The sequence below is a fragment of the Pinus tabuliformis genome, chromosome 1_2, assembly GCF_031772625.1.
Source record: "Pinus tabuliformis cultivar Carrire ecotype Pingquan chromosome 1_2, CPIR1, whole genome shotgun sequence".
NCBI classification, from domain to species: Eukaryota; Viridiplantae; Streptophyta; class Pinopsida; order Pinales; family Pinaceae; genus Pinus; species Pinus tabuliformis.
The window spans coordinates 494,961,017-494,979,848 of NC_142298.1; the positions used below are offsets into that span (position 1 = coordinate 494,961,017).

At 38.0% G+C, this 18,832-nt stretch overlaps 1 pseudogene; it reads right to left on the reverse strand.

Annotated features, from left to right (window-relative positions):
- Nucleotides 1-848: 848 nt before the first annotated feature.
- LOC149206491 (UDP-rhamnose/UDP-galactose transporter 5-like) lies at nt 849-13,001 on the reverse strand (annotated as a pseudogene).
- Nucleotides 13,002-18,832: the final 5,831 nt, after the last annotated feature.

Consider the following 18,832-nt stretch of genomic DNA (forward strand, 5'->3'; position numbering starts at 1 on the left):
ACCAACACCCTTGACTCGTACTTACAGATGCTTCAAGACTTCTTTCCTCTACAATCTGCAAACTGAGCTCCAATTAAATCTTTGCGGCCTCCTCCTTCGCTTCTCGGAACCCACTAGCCAGCTTGTGGATTCGTATGCCAACAGGTAAATCGGCCACAATCTCCAACTCCAGGGCACGCGAACATGCTTCCCCTACCAGTTGCTACAATTGTTGACTCTATGTGATGGCTTCATTGGAGGCTCAACTGTTCTATATTAATACTTTGTTCACTGAGTACCTATTCCACGTGCCTCTCCCTAGCGCGGAGCTCCATCGTGGCACTATCTCGGAGCTAGTACAAGCTTTCACGTGGGAGGGTAGCCAAATTGAGTCCCAGCCCTATAAGCCGTCCTACCACAACTCTATCTTCCTCATTTTTTGTAATCAATTTTCTCACTGGAATCATGATAGTATGAGCCAATTGGGCCTTCAGCAGCTACTCAATGGCTGAAATACCTGTAACGCCATGAGTAGTGGTGGTTCTTGTCTGTGCTAGCCATGTCCCAAGTTCTTGTAGTTGCGCGTAGAGCTCCCCTAGCACAATGTATTGCTCTGACATCGCGTCATCAATTGCATCATTAGTGGCTTCGCGAACGGTGTCCCCTATGTCACCTAGGTCACCCTCGGTCAAGGTGGTCAATTCGCCGTCCCATTTAGATGCCTGGCCTTCTTCTGTGGCTTCATTCCTTCTGTCGGCACCGACCATTTTAGGGGTGCATCTGTGGTGGTTGATGGTGTTCCTTCCGTCCCTCTCTCTGTGGCCATCTTTGTGGGAACCTTCTGACAGCTTTCGTTCATTGCAGCCGCTCTAGCTGGTGATTTGGCTATCGAAGTTTGTGCTTCCCAGGTCGCTCGAACTTTCGCAATGTGTTGTTTTTTTGCGCTTCTGCAGTGCGGTGTGCTTCGCTTCGGCCTTTTGTTTCCTGATGGCGGCCTCATTGCTCCCCACTGCATCGGCTCCACACCATTCTAGTGGGAAAGTATCCAATACTACATCGATAGATTCAACATTGGCAAGGAAAGGAAGTGTAGTCCACATTTGGTCAGGGTCCTTGCACACCTGGATGTAGAAAAAGTGCAAGTCTACTTTAAACTTAGCTATATGCTTCGCATTGTCATAGATTTTGGCAGACAACCGGGATTGCTAGGTGACCCAGTGTCGAACGCCTGCCTCCATCAATATCCAAAAAATCTTGACGCCCAAGATTCTTTCAGCATCCTTGGTCACCCAGAGCGACGCAAATCTGGTAGCTTCTGGCCAATCCTGGTCCAAGGAGGGAAATTGACTATCTTCAGGTAGGTCAGTGGTAACTAGTACAATGGACAACTATAGCCACGCATACTAGAAGGTCTTTCCCTTCTCTTGGACCTCCCTACAGTTGGTCAAGAATTATTCACAAAGGAACTGTGCCCAATTGAACCGTTCTCCAGCTGTGCATTCCTCAGCTAGTGCAATGACGATCCCTGTAACCTCGGTGCTGCAAAATTTCCGCATCACTTTCTCGGCCAACAATTGGGTAGAAACATGGACTGCTCTATTTGAGATAATATCAATAACGTACCCTCACTGCCCTTTCTCTAGCTTATATTTATTTTTCAAGGTTTCAGTCATCATCGCATCGCCGCTCTTATCGACAATTTCCTGGGGCTCTCTTCCTTCGCAGGGAAGTAGTGAGATCCTATGTATGAGTTCTATCGTGATTTGGATGGATTTCCCAAGACATAAGTATCTGTCATGCACCAGACACAGTAACTGTTTGATTACCAAGATTGTAATAGGGGCTGGAGAAAGTGGGGAATGGACAGAAGACAGAGCAACCCGGCGTTCTCCACCTTTCGCAGCCATTCCTTTGGCTGAAGTGTCATAACCATCCCTTCTACGCTCTGCCCATCAATTCACTAGTCACTAAATGGGGAAATTTTGTTCTATCTGCAAGGTCCCAATCTTCAAATTTCATCGTCGCAATATGGCCATTCAACGTGATTTCAACCGGAACCCCTTTCGGAAGAGACGGGGTGGTGATTATATTTTTAATGTCATCCAGATTGGTAGGGACCTTAGCCTTCCCTTTGCTTGGAGGAATATACTTGGGACAACGTACTGGCTGGATAGTTTCCTTGTCGGGGTTTATTTCTTCAACATATGTCGGGGATCCCTCGTCCTCCTCGTCGCTTTCAATGGTAATAGTTTTTCCCTTTTCTTCCATTGTGAGCTTGCTAAAGTGTGGATTTCGCAGCGACCACCTCACTGGTCCTGGTATCTGGGGGTCCTTTTTGGTCCACAATGTTCTAGGTGATTTAGGGAGTTTGGCTACTTGCGGCTTGGGATTCCGTGGACTCTCTATAGTAGGGTTTATTGACTTGAGGGATGACTCTCGGTATTCCTTTGGCAGTGCCTGAAACCACGGGCTTTCCTTCAATACTTTGTCATTCATCTTGCTCCTTTTGGTCGTAACCTAGGGTGTCTAATTCTTTGCAAGATCAAACTTTGTGGTATACCCCTTTGCTTGCTTGATATATATGATTTCAAATTCAAAATAGGCCATTTGCCCCCCTCGGTGCTCATTAATGCAAATTTGGTAGTTATCCTTACGCCTTAATTGCCTATCGCTCGCTCCTCCATGTCTTAAATGGTACATCTTGTCATGAACAGTACCTATAATGATCGCCTTCCATCCCCTTCCTGCGGCAGCACAACCCTTGGTGCGCGGGTTCGTTCTATGCAGTTGACCATCCTTGCACAGCTTTTCTGTAGCCTGTTTTATAGTCCCACGCCCTCTTCCAACTGCGTGGAGCGCTAGGACTGGGCCTTCTACAGATAGTTAGGTGGTTGCACCCATCGTGCGAGCCTTCCACTTCCCTACTAGCCTGGGCTATGAGCACCATTCGCATTCCTTTGAGTCTGATGGCGTATCGCGGTCTGTGTTTCCATGTGCCCTAGGGTGCACGCGCAACCATGCTAGTAGGGTCATGGCTTGTCCTAGTAGTGTAGGAGAGCTAGCTAAGTCAATGCCTTCAATAGCTGTTGCGTGCGGTCCATGTGGGTGAGTTCTAATTTAATTTTATCAATTTCTGCATCTAGATTCGCACTTTTTTTTGTATTCTGGCCCCTGTTTCTACTAACTCGCGAAGTCTCATTTTTCTGCGCTGAACGACTTCCCATAACTTTCGAATTCCGTCATGCAAGTCTTCAGGTGCAGCTCGGACCGTGAGGGAAATGGCTCATCCGGCCATGGATAGAGTTCCCTTGGCATACCCTACTCTGGGTATGGTTGTATTGGCCCAAAGGACCCTTGCTATGCGCAGATTTAGTTGGTGCGATGGTCACGCAATGTATGGTCGTTCCCTTTGTTGTAAATGGATGACTGCCCTATTCCAGTGCGCACTTCCTCCAATCCGTACATGGAACAGTCTTCTCCTTCTAAGCTTCCTCTGCACGTTCGGTGCTTCGTCTGATGCACCATGCTTCTTTTGGGTGACAATTAAGGTGCTAGGGTTGACACACTGCCCCTCACTGGTTGCACTGCTATATGCTAACCATGGCCTTACTTTAGTGGTTACACGCTGCAATGATCTAATCATCATATTAAAATTGCGTGTGGTGACTTCCTGCAATCTATTCTGCCATATTTCCATCTCCTCATTTGTATCTGATGTGCATGAACTATCGCTCTCCCATGAGAGTCTTCCATCTGCTGAGGGATTCACCTAACCCTGATCTTGGGCTGTTATCTAGTATATGCAGTCCAGTTCATCGTCATTGTCCTCATCGTGCACTGGCTTGGTGTAACGCTCTCCTTCAGCCCAGTCTAGCGGGACAATTACCTGTAGGGACTTTTTTTGAATGTCATTTTCCGTCTTTTCAAGTTGATGACCTCATTCATGTCCGTGGCCCAATCAATTCCTAGCAAGACAGGGTAGGGATTAGTGTCATCCACAATTTCTATTACCTCGAAGTCGGTCTGCGTACTTATGCCTTCAATGTCCACTGTCACCCCTTGATGTCGGCCCATCGGTAGGATCTTTTGTTGGTTGGCCATCCTTAGTTGAATAGGAGACCACTGCAGTGTGGGCCTACCCATGCGTTCCCACATTTTCTTACGTAGCACATTTGCATCTGACCCTAAATCCAGAATGAAATGATCGATCTTGTACTCATTGATTTGCATTGTCATACGCATCTCCCGTCCAGTATGCTGAGCATGTCCTCCCATTTTCTGGACTTTGTGTGGCTCGCCCAACCCTGCGCACTTACTGATCAGCTCTTGTAGTCCCTTAATGGTTGTACTGTCACCCAGCAGCTTCATACATGTCTCTAAAAAGGTAGTAATCATAGAGGGATCCATCCCCAGCTCAATTGGGTCCCTCCTACCTAGAGTAGAGACTTCCATGAAGCTCTTCGGAGCTTCCTTCAGTGTCTTTGTCCCTTGTTCCACTTCAAATTTGGGTTTCCCTATAGGGGTATCGCGACCCTTCACCTCTTCGGTAAACGCATTCCACACATCTCCTCCCGTGGGTGCACCACTCCTTAATACCATATTTATGTTGGGGTCTTCTTCTCATGGTTCTGACCTCATCATTTGGACATTTTGGGTTGGAGTGGGCTGTAATACTCCCTTTTCATGCATCTGAGAAATTAATGTCAGGCAGTCTACCATTTCATGGTCAAATTGCTCATAGTATGGGCAAGATATCCTCGTTGGGTTAATACAGTCGCGAGCGTAATGTCCTGGCCCTCCGTAGTTATAACAGATCAGCTGTCCGTGCCCTCACCTAGGCTCCATTCCTCTTCCTCATCTGTGTCCTTGAAATCCCTCATGTGGCCCTATGGCGGGGTTTGGGTATATTTCTAAAACAGGTGGCAGTTCTCCGTTGCGTGCTTTCCACCCACTTGACAAATATTGCACCAGAGCGGGGTGCCACATTTGGCCCTGCTTGTACCTCCAGTTTTAGTGGCATCGGCCCCCCCGCTAGATATTTTGTGAAGATGGGGCAATGGTCTTTGTGGTGTGCTTGACTTTTGCATTTAATGCATCCTACCTCTGTACGCACCTCTAATCAGGTCACCCTTTCTTGCTTCAAACTTTGCATTTCTAAGCTCAGGTTTTGTAGTTGCGTGTGGATTTGTTGAACTCCCAACCCCGGATCCTATATTGGGGTTTCATGCAATCTCATCGTGGTTTCTAATGCTTCGGCTTGGGTTGAGACATTTTGTTGTGATAGTGCCACCCTTAGATGTGGTGTCAAGGACGCCACAAACCATGTGTAGTGTTGTGCATCTGTCAAATGTCATGTTAGCCTTGTAGATTTTGCTCTTTAATCTCTGATCCAGATCCCATGGGGTTTCACTGGTAGCATCACTATCTCTTTGAACCCAATGACTGACAATGTCTCTGATTTTGGTCGACCAAATTATTTGTCCATGGCATCCTGGATCGTCATTATTCCCGCATTCTGATGATCACTTGAGTACTTTATATACCACGTCAACGCGCTGTCCTGCAGTGCTCTAACCAGGGTAGCATTTTTTATGTTATAATCTGTTATGCCTTAGGCTTCCCATACAGCCCTTACCACAAACCAGAATTGACTTGGTTCTTCATTTCCCGCACCCTTAAATATCGGCAACTTGACTGCGCTCACCATCCCAAACTTCGGTGGTGATGGAGGTGGAGGTGGAGTGGCTGAAGATGGATTTGACGTCGATGAAGTAGGTGATGGCGTAGACAGAGGTGGTATTAGTGGAAAGTGTTGCTTAATCAATCAGACCGCGCTTCATGGAGAGAACCTCATGAGCTCCTCTTCATTGTCCCGTGAAATAGAAATTAGCATATTGTTCTCTAATCCTTTGGTTCCTTGGTGGCCTCTTCCACTCCGTGTTACGCCAGACATCAATAAATGCGTATAATATGTTTTTCACAAAACAACATCTTAATCTAAGTGTTCAATGATTTAATATAATTACCGCAAGGTCCTTGGAGAAAGCACCTTTCTGCTTCACTATAACTCACAGTTGTGTCTATCGTGAACTTAGTAATAAACCCTCCTATTATCTTATCCAACCAGTGATCTACTGTGCGGGAAATCTTATCTTCAAATGCTTCCAGCCTGCGCACCAATTATGGAGTCCACACAATAGGTTGATCTAGTCTGCACCTTCCCACATTGTCGGCTAACCTCGTGATCCACTCATACAATTATATTGGGAATGTCATGAAGAAGATTTCATGGATATCAGTGTATATGTAATGATCCAACCACCCTTCCTCTGATATCTGCAGGTTTCTGTTTTCCTGAACCACAAACTCTTGAAGCTCCTGATCCATCCAATCTTCAAGCTCTTTCTTTGTAGGATTCTAGTATTCCGACATCAGACATCTCTTAGGCAGATCCCGGTCCCGGCAACAGAACCATTTGTTGCCTTATATGGGCCAGACCCAGGTTCGGAAGAGTTATTTATCTAAATAAATCCTGCAGCTACTGGCCCTTTCAGCAACAGCCCGCGGAGCGTGGACTGAGGTCTCACCCGAGGTAGTAGGGGAGGGTGTTGGAACCAGGTTTCTGTACCCTTGGGATTCCTTTATGTAGTCTAGAAGGTTCGCACACCGTTCTGTGGCTTCGTGCCACTCTGCTCTGCGTAGATCTAGACCCAGAAAATCCTTAATACTTATTAATGCATGATTATAGATTACATCTACTTTTTATGGTCTTTAAGCAAACATTTAACAAAAATAACCAATTCGTGCACCCAAAAAATATATAGATTTGCATAAACTCATAACTTAAGCATATGCACAGACATCACACAGTTATATCAACCATACATTATCCAAATCCACAATAATTCAAATTTAACACAGAAATTCAAAATCAACTTATCTTTAATCAATTCCTTCACCAATACGTCCAGATCCACCCTACGCACTTAGCTATAGGGGTCTGCGCACATAGCTGCAGACTCTACTAGGCCTCTGCACACACAGCTGCAGAGCCTCTATCTACCTACCATTACCCTTGACTCAGATTTATGGACGCTTCAAGACTTTTTCCTCAAAAACCCATTACATTACAGATCCACCAGTACATACTGAAAAGCTACCTTCTACCCATAGAGCCTCGCTCTATCTATACATTCCCATGGTCCACAGACCATGGTCAAGCTGACTTAATTCCTATTATTTTACATTATTTTTGGGCAGAAAACCCTTTGACTTGAATCATTTACAATTCATTCTCTACGCGCTTCGTGGAGTCCTTACCATACCTTTCCCAAAATTGCAGGCTTTGAGCCCCAAAACTGTTACGCGGGCCCTCTGCTACCCAACAGTGTCTATTGAACATGACACTTTCACTTCATCTCTATGAATATTTGGGTTGGGTTATCTGCTTGATGGTTATCATACCTATGTCCTATTACACCATCCATCACTTTGGTTTTGGGTCAATGCTACCAATTCATTCAGAGTCGCTAACATGTTAAAGAGAAGTCACTCAGTAAACTTCATCCTTTGCAATACTTATAAACCTTCATTTTAATGATTGCCATTCCTGAACATTGTGTCATCAGTCACATTATGTCTTCAAAATAATTACACTCGTTTTGTGTCATTCATTGATGGGGGATACATCAAGGCCCTCCTGCAATGAGTCACTTCTTGTCGACATCAGCACATTATCCGAGAAGTTGACTTAGAAACACCCTTCTAGTACCTTTGAGGCTTGCACACATCAATGGCATGTTTCTCGCTTCCAACGATGGGTTGACAACGAAAGCCTTCGACCAAAGGACTTTGTATGGTTTTCAACATCAAAACATCTATTCACACCATGCAGAATGTCCTGTAGTACCTTGAGATTCATGATCATTATTGGTGATTTCTCTCACATTTGTTAACAGCTTACATCATTGGCCAATAATCAGGCGGTGTCTTCCCATGTTCGAATTCAGATCACATTTTCACATGGTTAGACTCTTACTTAAGAAAACGATTGGACGAGATATAGGACCTTGGATCTAGTTTCATCCATCCAGGCTACGATTTTGGGAGAGTACTAAATCATTTGTATGATGGCTTTAAACAGATAGTAATCTTCTCATGGATCTATATTTTTAGATGGCTATCTCATTTATGTACATGTAATGAAAAGTTTACATGCTGATCATGGGTGTGCCTTCCCTTAGAAATTCATGAAAAATTCAAAGATATCATGATATTATGTATTTTAATTGATGCAGGTCACCGTTTGCTTCAGATCCTCCACATGACATCATAAAGCATATCTCTCAGCATTATCATTTTTTACTTCATGTTTTAGGGGATAACTATTATAGGCCTATTTGGTCACATCACTCCTGACGATCAAATCAGTGTAAACAGGGTCTATCAAACTCTAGTTCAGTTGCTACATGCCTTAGACATGCCACCACATTGAGTGCTTTCATCCATGAGAGTTTCATGACTTCAAACCCTACTGAGGTGCTTCCTTGGGTCACCAACGCACCCCTGGTCATGGGTAAGTGTTCCGCAAAATAGGGAGCCCCATTAAAGGTTGTGTTTCAGAGCACCTAATCCCACTCAAGGCTACATTGGGCGAGAATCCTCAAAATGTTCATTAGATCCTGAGTATATTCCTCCTTTCTAGAGCCTTCTAGAAGGAACCCAACTCCTATCCTATCAAGATGAGCTCGACTTAGGATAGCCTTGGATCATATAATCCTCTATCCTTTCAAACCTTTGAACATGCAAACTAATAATCCAATTATGGAAAACCATTCAATGACATATTAATGAAAAAACCACTTTCATTCATCTACAAATTGGCCTCCCATCATAGAACCAAAGAGCTTGGATATTATAGAGAAATATTGTTGTTTTAGAGACTTGAAATCATTTTCAAAGTAATGTTATATTGCTGGATTGATGTTACTATTGGTGTGATGAGGGCTTGGACTAAGCTGGATGAGTGACACAAGATCAAACCACATTCAGTGTAACTTCTCCTTCTATTAATCAATAAAGTTGTTTATTCCTTTTCCAATACTTTTGTCTATATCTATGATGAATGCATGTTCAAATGTTGTTGATTCCATTTGTTTACAAAAAATAGATCATATGCTTTGATTGTTGTCATCTTTTGTTTATGTTGGCAGGTACGAATTGAGCGAATTCAGTTTGAGCGACAGCGACGAGAGAAACTCAAAGGAGATTAGAGGAAGCGAAGGATCACAAGTAGATTCTTTTATCTTATCTGTTTATTGTATGAAAAGGTTAAACATATTTACTTAAGTTGTTCTAAGTGTAACTACCCACTTAGGGAAGATATGCTTATTTGTAGGTATAAATTTCGTATAACATGATGACAGGAATATTTTATGTGCTCACAAGGAGGAAGAGGATGTTGGTTTAAGTGAAAAAAATGGAACACAAGAATTCAACCTTATGGACCTAGAAACCCATGCAGACTCTCTCTCATATTGGGACACACTACTTCAACTACATATTATTTGTTTATGTGAATGTTATCCATGGTCTCTCACCTTTGATAAATGGGTTGAGACTCTGTGTTAATTTGAGAAGGAATGAGAGCAAAGATGGAGTTGTATACATAAGGATACAAAATTATTGATAAGGAAGAGCGTTATCATATTGGGAGTTGCAGGTTCAAGGGTTATGCAGAGAATCAAGTAGGAAGAATGCTTAGTGGGGTTTTGAAAAGCCTACCTAGTTCATCTTGGGGAACTCCAAAGGCAGGGGTTATTCCTAGATTTATGAGCATCGCGTATAGCAGCGGTTCCACTTTTCAGTCATAGAGGGGTAGGGGCGATCTTGTCCATTTCATATTCGAAAAACTACCAAAAGTTTTATTACCACACTTTTCATCCCTTTTCTTGATAAATCTCAATAAACATTAAGTCATAGCATAATTCAATTATTTCCTTAATGATGCTCTTATGATCTTAGATCGAATCATTCTTCCCTTATTTCTACATTTGTTTAAGAACTGCATCTCACAAATGATTCTTATGTGCTTATCACATATAGGTATTCTAATAAATTATCAAAAAATGAATTGGGAGGAACATATTATGCTAGAAAAAGATTCATGATAGAAGCCAATATGCATGCACTTTCCTGCAATTCTGAGAAAAGAGACTAGAATCAGTGTTTTTCAAGAAAAATTCAATGATGTAGAATCATTTCTTGTATGAAAGAAAACTAAAAGTCCAACCAATTAAATATTTTATGTTGTACTTCCTCTATATTGGAAAGGGTAGAAGCCTTATACAAATTCATGCTCTTACAATAAATTTGTGGAGAAAAATTTACTATACCACATGGCACATTACTCAACAATCTCTTAAATGCAATTCCAACCATGACAAATATCTATAACAACAACAAATGAAGCCCAAATGAATCCAACAAGAAATGTGTATCATTGGGAAAACCTCAGTTATCAATTGTAGAATCAACCTAAGTAGTAGCATATTCTAATCTGCTAAATTTTTGCAAGCCTTTCATCTTCATATTCCCCACATTTCAAGTTCCTTTCACTAGAAATCATATACATACGTTGTCCTTTACCACTAGGATTTTCGTATGCATTACCATACCAAATTATTCCAATCACAACTAGGAATGTTGCCAAGACTACCTGTGAATTTAACCCTTATCTGCCAAAAAATATGAATTCAAATACAAGGACAAAGATAGACTTCATATGACCAAGAACTTGAAATGAGACTGTTGTGAACTGGTCAATGCAGATGAATTGGCTAATATTGGTGCAAACTACGATCAAGAATGAGATTGTAAGGAAGAGTTGTACAACGATGAAACACAAGATTAGCTATAGAAATCTAATTGACCTAATGATGGAGGAATATCATGTGCCCAAGTTTTTGAGCCTATGATTTCACTTATGTAACAAATAAAAAAAATACTACACATAGAAAAATAAGATAGGAATGATTCGATATCCATATTACCATTGAAGTTATGGAATAATTATAAAGATCCACTCTTTTCTCTGCAAACCAGTAATCAAGAAAATGACCTAAAATGAGCAAGGCAGCTACTTGCAATGGCGCCATATGTCCAAGAAAATGAAAAGAACTTAATGTGTATTTCATTTGCAGGTGGTGAACATATTGTGTATACAAAAACATAAAATAACTTTGTATTAGAAAATAATGAAATACTTACTAGCCTAATCAACAAAATTGACGTACCTCAAATGAAAACAACAACAAAATATTGTATGTCTTTGACATTAGTGAAACATAGAAAAGTGTAGTCAAAGGATGATTTAAGGCTTGCATATTGTTGCATAGAAGTTCTCCATACTACAATCACAACAACTACAAAACATTTAGTATTGACATTGACATCCATGACAGTATGTATTGCTACACCAACTAGCACTATTATTATACTTAAGTACTTGGTATCTCTTGAATAATGAATATTGTCAAAGAGAAATTCAAAAAACAAAGATAAAGGTATCATGCTCAACTTTTCTATCTACACAACAAATAGAAGCTCATATAAGAAACTAAATATTAATAAAAACAAGGCATTACATTCAAAACAACAAAATATACTTATCATGCTCAAAACTACAATACAAAGTCAACCTCGTAATTTTTTTTATATATTTAAATAATAAAATTCAATCTGAGAAAGACACTGTAATGAACAAGTTTTTAACCATTCAATAGACTCCAACAATAGGAAGCATGCTTATCTAAGGGCCTTAATTGTTTACTAAAATATGATACATGCCAATTGGCAAGAAGCCACAAGGATGTGGGATTGGAAGAACATTGCATTAAAATACTCCCAAAAATCTAATAGTTCAACTTATGTCATTTACAGATACGAATTTAGGAAATATTTATCTGCCAATATTATGAGTTTAAAGAAGGGTTGAAGGATCATAATAATTATTTGATCTCGGGGATTTATTTTCTTCTTTTGTTTCTTGATTTTATTTGTAGTTTCTTCATTTGGTTCCTCATTTAATTTACAGTGAATAGAAAATTTCAAGAATTTGCATCACCTTTTGCACTTTGAATTTTATATTTTCCTACAATTTTCCATACTTTTAGCACTTTTATTCCATGAAATATTTTTCGTATGTATTAGGTTCCATATAAAAAAATTCCAACAATTCTCTATAACTCTCAGAGTAGCTAAGTTTTTTATTTACATACAAATGAGTAGAAAAGGTGAGAAAGGAAGTGTATTGATTTAAATCCTACAAAGGAGCAGCATACTTGTTTGCAAAATAGAGAAAGTAAGTGTATCAATATCACCTAGTAAAAACCAACAAATTCCACATGAGACTGGCATTCATGCTAACAATGGAGAAATTGGCACCTATCACAAGTTTCACAATCTCGGAGAAAGGTAAATGGGAAGTCTAGATATAACCCATACAATGAGAAATAATTGTCATCAGTGTGGCCATTCCAAAATGTAAGCCTGTCAATGTAGTAGCTGCATAGAAAGAAAACACGAAATCCACTTCAAAGATAAGAGAATTAATCTAACAAAATTTTCCCATTTCCCCAATATGAGCGGTGTTCTAACCTAGAATATAAATAAATGAAAATCACTTACACTCCCTCTCGCTCACACATAAATGTATATTTATCATAACTCCCCATCATATAAAAGGTTTCAATCTAATTCTTTGTACATAACACAAGTAAAAAATCAATAGGATCCATCTAACCAGAGAATAAATATCAATAAACTCATAAATAAAAAATGCTTCAATTTGAATAAATTAAATAGTAGAAGATTTACAAGATGAGAGACTGACCAAAAGTGAAGCCATATCTAGCCATGAGATCTTTGTTAACCATAATAATCCCAATAGATGTTCTGACATTGAACATTCGTGCTGCCACATCAAGGGTTTCCTTCCTGTATGCCTTGCTTGTAGGTGCCATGCCTACCCCACGTTTAAAATTACACACAGATCCAATCACTTCCAGACCATCAATTTACACTATCAGATGTAGATCTTGAATCCCCAAAGCTCAAACTCCCCAAATTCCCTATGGTGCACAAAAATCATACAGATGACCTCATGTGCTACCGATCCTCAACATACCAACGAGCATAGAAACTAATGTAAAAAACAAAGAGAAACCCACATCACCAATCCCCCAAAAATAGAGGCCCATGTCAGCCAATGCTCCACAAAAATATAGAATTGAGCAACACAGAGGAAATTAATCCCTTTACACCCTATACAGGCTCCTCTCCTCACTAAATCTTTTACTTAACACAACGAGCCTATTATTCTAGAGTAAATGATTCTTATGGGCTTATTAGATATAGGTATTGTGATAAATTAACAAAAAATGAATTGGCAGGCACATATTATGTCAGAACAAGAGTCAAGGCAGAAGCCAGTGTGCATACGCTTTCTTGAAATTCTGAGAAAAGAGACTTAAATCTCTAATACTCATTGAGAAGTGACAAACATACAATAAATAATGAGTGTTTTTCAAGAAAAAAATGATGATGTAGAAGCCTTGCTTTCACAAAATTAAACTTCAAGGTTGAACAATTAAACATTTTATGGTGTACTTCCTCTACCTTGGAAAGGGTAGCAGCTGTATACAAATTCATTCTCTCATAATAAATTTGTGCAGAAATTGTTACTGTACCACATGGAGCATTACTCAACAATCTCTTAAATGTAATGTGAAACATGACACATATATATAACAACAATAAATGAAGCCCAAATGAATCCCACAAGAAATATGTATCATCGGGAAAACCTCAGTTATCAGGTGTAGAATCAACCTAAGCAATAGCATATTCTATTATGCTAAAAAATTTCAATCCCTCCATCTTCAGCTCCCCCAAGTTTTAGGTTCCTTTCATTAGAAATTAGATACATACACCATTCTTTACCTCCAATATTTGTGAATGCATTACCATATCAAATCATTCCAATCTCAGCTAGGAACATTCCCAAGTCCACCTATGAATTTAACCCTTATTTTCCAAAAAGGATGAATTCCAATACAAGGAAAAAGATAGTCTTTATATGACAAAGAACTTGAAATGAGACTACTATGCACCAACCAATGAAAATTAATTGGCTAAGATTGGTGCCAACTTTGATCAAGCATGAGAGTGTAATGAATAGTTGTACAACCATGACACACAAGATTAGCTACAAAACTCTAATTGACCTAATTCTAGAGGAAAATCTTGTGCCCAAGTTTTTGAGCCTATGATTTAGCTTATGTAACAAATAAAAAAAATTACTACATATAGAAAAATAAGATAGGAATGATACCCTTTCCAGGTTACCATAATAGAAGTTATGGAATAATCATAAAGATCCACTCTTTTTTTCGTGAGCCAATAATCAAGGAAACAACCTAAAATGAGAAAGGTAGCTTCTTTCAATGGCATAGTATGTCTAAGAAGATGAAAAGACCCAATGTATATTTCTTCTATAGGTAGTGAACATACTATGTATACAAAAACATAAAAGAGCTTTGTATCATAAAATAGTGAAACATTTACTGGCCTAATCAACGAAATTGCAGTACCTCAAATGCAAACAACAACAAAGGATGATTTAAAACTTACATAATGTTGCATAGAAGTTCTCCATACTACAATTGCAGTAGCTACAAAACCTTTAGTATTGACAATGACATCTATCACAGTACATATTGCTACATCAACTAGCACTACCATTATACTTAACTTGGTGTTACTTGAATAACGAATCTTGTCAAAGAGAACTTCAAAAAAGTAAGATACAGGTATCATGCTAGACTTTGATATTTGTACAATAAATAGAAGCTCATATAAGAAACTAAATCTTAACAAAAACAAGGCATTACATTCAAAACAACAAAATATAGTTATCATGCTAAAAAATGCAACACAAAGTGAACCTCATAAAAAAGTTTAGATATTTAAGCAATAAAATTCAATCTGAGCAAGAGATTGTAACAAACGATTTCTAAACCATTCAATAGACTCCACCAACAGGAAGCATGCTTATCTAAGGGCCTTAATTGTTTACTAAAATATGATACATGCCAATTGGAAATAAGCCACAAGCATGTGGGATTGGAAGAACATTGCATTAAAATAATCCCAAAAATATAATAGTTCAACTTATGGAATTTACAAATAGGAAGTTGTGAAATATTTATCTTCCGATATTGTGAATTTTAAGAAGGATTCTAGGATCATAATAATGATTTGATCTTTGGAATTCATCTTCTTCCTTTGCTACTTGATTTTCTTTGTCATTTCTTTGTTTGGTTCATCATTTAATGTAATATGCTGAATAGAAAATTTCAGGAATTTGCATCACATTTTACAATTTGAATTTTATATGTCCCTGCAATTTTCCATACTTTCAACACTTTTATTGGATGCAATATTTTTAGTATGTATTAGGTTCCATATAAAAAAATTCCAACAATTCTCAATAGCTTTGAAAGCAGCGAAGTTGTTTAATTACATACAAATGAACAAAAAAGGTGAGAAAGGAAGTGTATTGATTTAAAACTTAAAAAAAGAGTGGCATACTTGTTTGCAAAATAGAGAAACTAAGTCTATCAATCTCACCTAGTAAAAACCAACAGAATTCCACATGAGACTGACATTCATGCCAACAATGGAGAAATTGGCACATATCACAAATTTTGCAAAATTGGAGAAAGGTAAATGGGATGGCTAGATATAACCCATACAACGAAGAATAATTGTCACCAGTGTGGTGATTCCAAAATGTAAGTTTTTCAATGTAGTACTTTCGTAGAAAGAAAACAGGAACTCCACTTCAAAGATCAAAGAATTAATCCAACAAAATTTGCCCATTCCCCCAAATTATGACCAGTGTCCTGACATATAATAGAAATAAATGAAAATCACTCAGACTCCCTCTCTCTTACACACAAAAATGTATATGTATCAGAATATCCCATCAGAGAAAAGGTTTCAAGCTTAATGCTTTTTACAGAAAACAAGTAAACAATCAAACAGAACCATCTAACTAGATAATAAATATCAATAAACTCTGAAATAGAAAATGCTTCAATATGATGAAATTAAACAGAAAGAGATTTATAGGACGAAAGACTAACCAAAAGAGAATCCATATATAGCTATGAGAATTTTGTTAACCATGATAATCCCAATATATGTGTTGACATTGAACATCCATGGATGGAACCTCAAAAGAGTATTTTTAATTGAGTAGAAGCTTTGTTTATTTTAAGCACCTGGAAATCATCTCCTCACTAAATATTTTACTTAACATAATGAGCCTATTATTCTACAGTCAATAGTTCCTCATATGAAATGTACCAATATTTAGTGCCTTACAATGTTTCACTTGCAACATGTGGTGCAATTGCTAGTTATTATTTTTTTTGGAGGTTAGGGAAGGTTATGGTTAAATTAGAATAAATAGACTATATTAATTTAAAAGAATTATAAAAATATAATAAATGGGATGAAGGACCAAATTAATAAAATAGTGAATTTGGTCAAATTTATATGAATATTAAAGTGGAAATGGTAAAATATTTATTTAAAATTATTAAATTAGTATTAAAATTATATTAAATTAGAAGAACTAGAAAAATATAATAAATGCATAGAAGGGCCAAATTAATAAAATAATAAATTTGGTCGAATTGATTTTAATACTAGAGAGGAAAAGGTAAAATATTTATTTTAAATTATTAAATTAATATTATAATAATATTAAATTTTAATAAATTAAAATTAAAATATAGTATAGGCTATTTGTTAGATTTTTTGGAATGTTTTCTAACCTATTTTGTGGTACAATTTGTTTACAATCTGACACAGATTCATTATAATGACAAGTTTGAGGGGTGGAATCTTCACAATATAAGTGCCCATGTTTTTTAGGGTGCTAAATTTGTATATGCAATCAAAAAACCAATTTAATAATACAAATCAAGATTTGACCATAATTGCTTTCGTGAAATTCCAGCGAGAAACTCCAAAAAACCTAACAACTCCAAAAAAACTAAGAAGTAGACAAGGCTGCTAAAAAAATAGATTAACGTAATATAACAATATGATTAAATTATGTTAAGATAGTATAAAATAGAATTAAAAAGTCACAAAAATAGAATAAAAATGATTTAATTAGATTAAAATTAAAGAAGAATTTAAAATAGTATTTAATTAAATTTAAATTAATGAAAATTAAAAATAGAATTAAGATCAAAATTAGATAATTAACATAGGATATATTAAAATTTTAAAATAAAAAATAATTAATAAAAGAGGGGTTGGGGATAGAGGTAAGAGAATAGGAGAAAACAAGGGTTTGGGGATAAGGTAACGAAGAGGACCAAGCGAAAGGTGAAGTGGGAGGGTAACTGGGAATGGTTAGGCATAACATTAGTGTTACGAGGATTAGGATTATAGGAAAAAAAAGGGATAGTGGGTTCCAAGAATGGCTCAATTGATATCCATCTTCTCTATTAAAGTTGTTAGGATGCTTTTCAATTTCTGGAGTTTCCCTAATGATGTGGTTTGAGTGGAAAGAGGTAGAGGTGAAGAGTTTGGTTTTCAAAAAACAAATAAAATGCTTAGTATTGTAGGAGTGTTCATCGATAACTTATTTAGTGATTTAATTATGGTAGGTGTCATTCATATGCTCTTTAAGATAGGCTTTCAAGGATCTTCCAATTTGTCCTATGTAACACATTCCACATGAGCAAGGGACCTTGTAACAGACATGTTTAAAATTCCATCTAAAAATATATAATACCACAGTCATGGGACACATATTTGAAGATGAATTGTGTGAAAAAATTCCTAGTGGGTGTTCATTCGGTTTATTATGACTAAGGATATTGCCAAAGATAATGGCAAAGGATTTGGAAAGGAAAATAGAGATTAATTAGCATTTTATTTATGAAAATAATGGAAACTAGGAGAAAAGGAAGGTGAAAGGTCACAGGTTGCATGTGAGGAGGAAAAGGAAGGAAAATAATGGAAAATGAAGAAAATATAGTCCTGATTGATAAAAAGGCTTATGAGGATCAGTGGGCAAGGTTTGGTGAGTGTAACATTTTTTTCATTCAATTTTGGAGCTCTCTTATCATTCTCTCTCTCATAATCTTACATACTTAGAGTTTTCTTGGAGAACTCTTGGAGGGTGTGGCAGACTTGGATTTTGGAGCAAGAAAGCAAAGGAAGAGCAGGAGAGTGCAAGAGGACATCAAGATCATCAACTACAGTGACTTTTTCTTACAAGTATCGAGTTGCATGTATGTTTTCCTCAGTAGTTTTTGCATGAATGGCACATGAACATGGCTTATTGGTTATGATCTATCATTGGCATGGAGGATTGCGTGGATTGGAAATGGATTTGCCTAGCCTTACCATTTCATGGATAGCCACGATGTTTTAGGTTTAATTTTTTTGTTTTCTGGTTGGTTATCATGTATCCTTTAGCTTTGGTTGAGTTATTAGTTCTTAGATCCTTGGTTGGACAAACACTCTGGAAGCCCTGTAACATCTTGTGTTGAGTTACTAGTCCTGATAGACTTGGTTGGAGAAATACTCTGGAAGCCCTTGGTGGGTTGAGTTACTAGTTTTGGAAGCCTTGTTTAGACAAATGCTCTCGAAGCCCGATGACAACTGTGGGTTGAGTTACTAGTCCTGAAAGCCTTGGTTGGAACAAATGCTCTATAATCCATGGAAGGCTTTGATACAGATGAATATGATGATGGTTTTATGA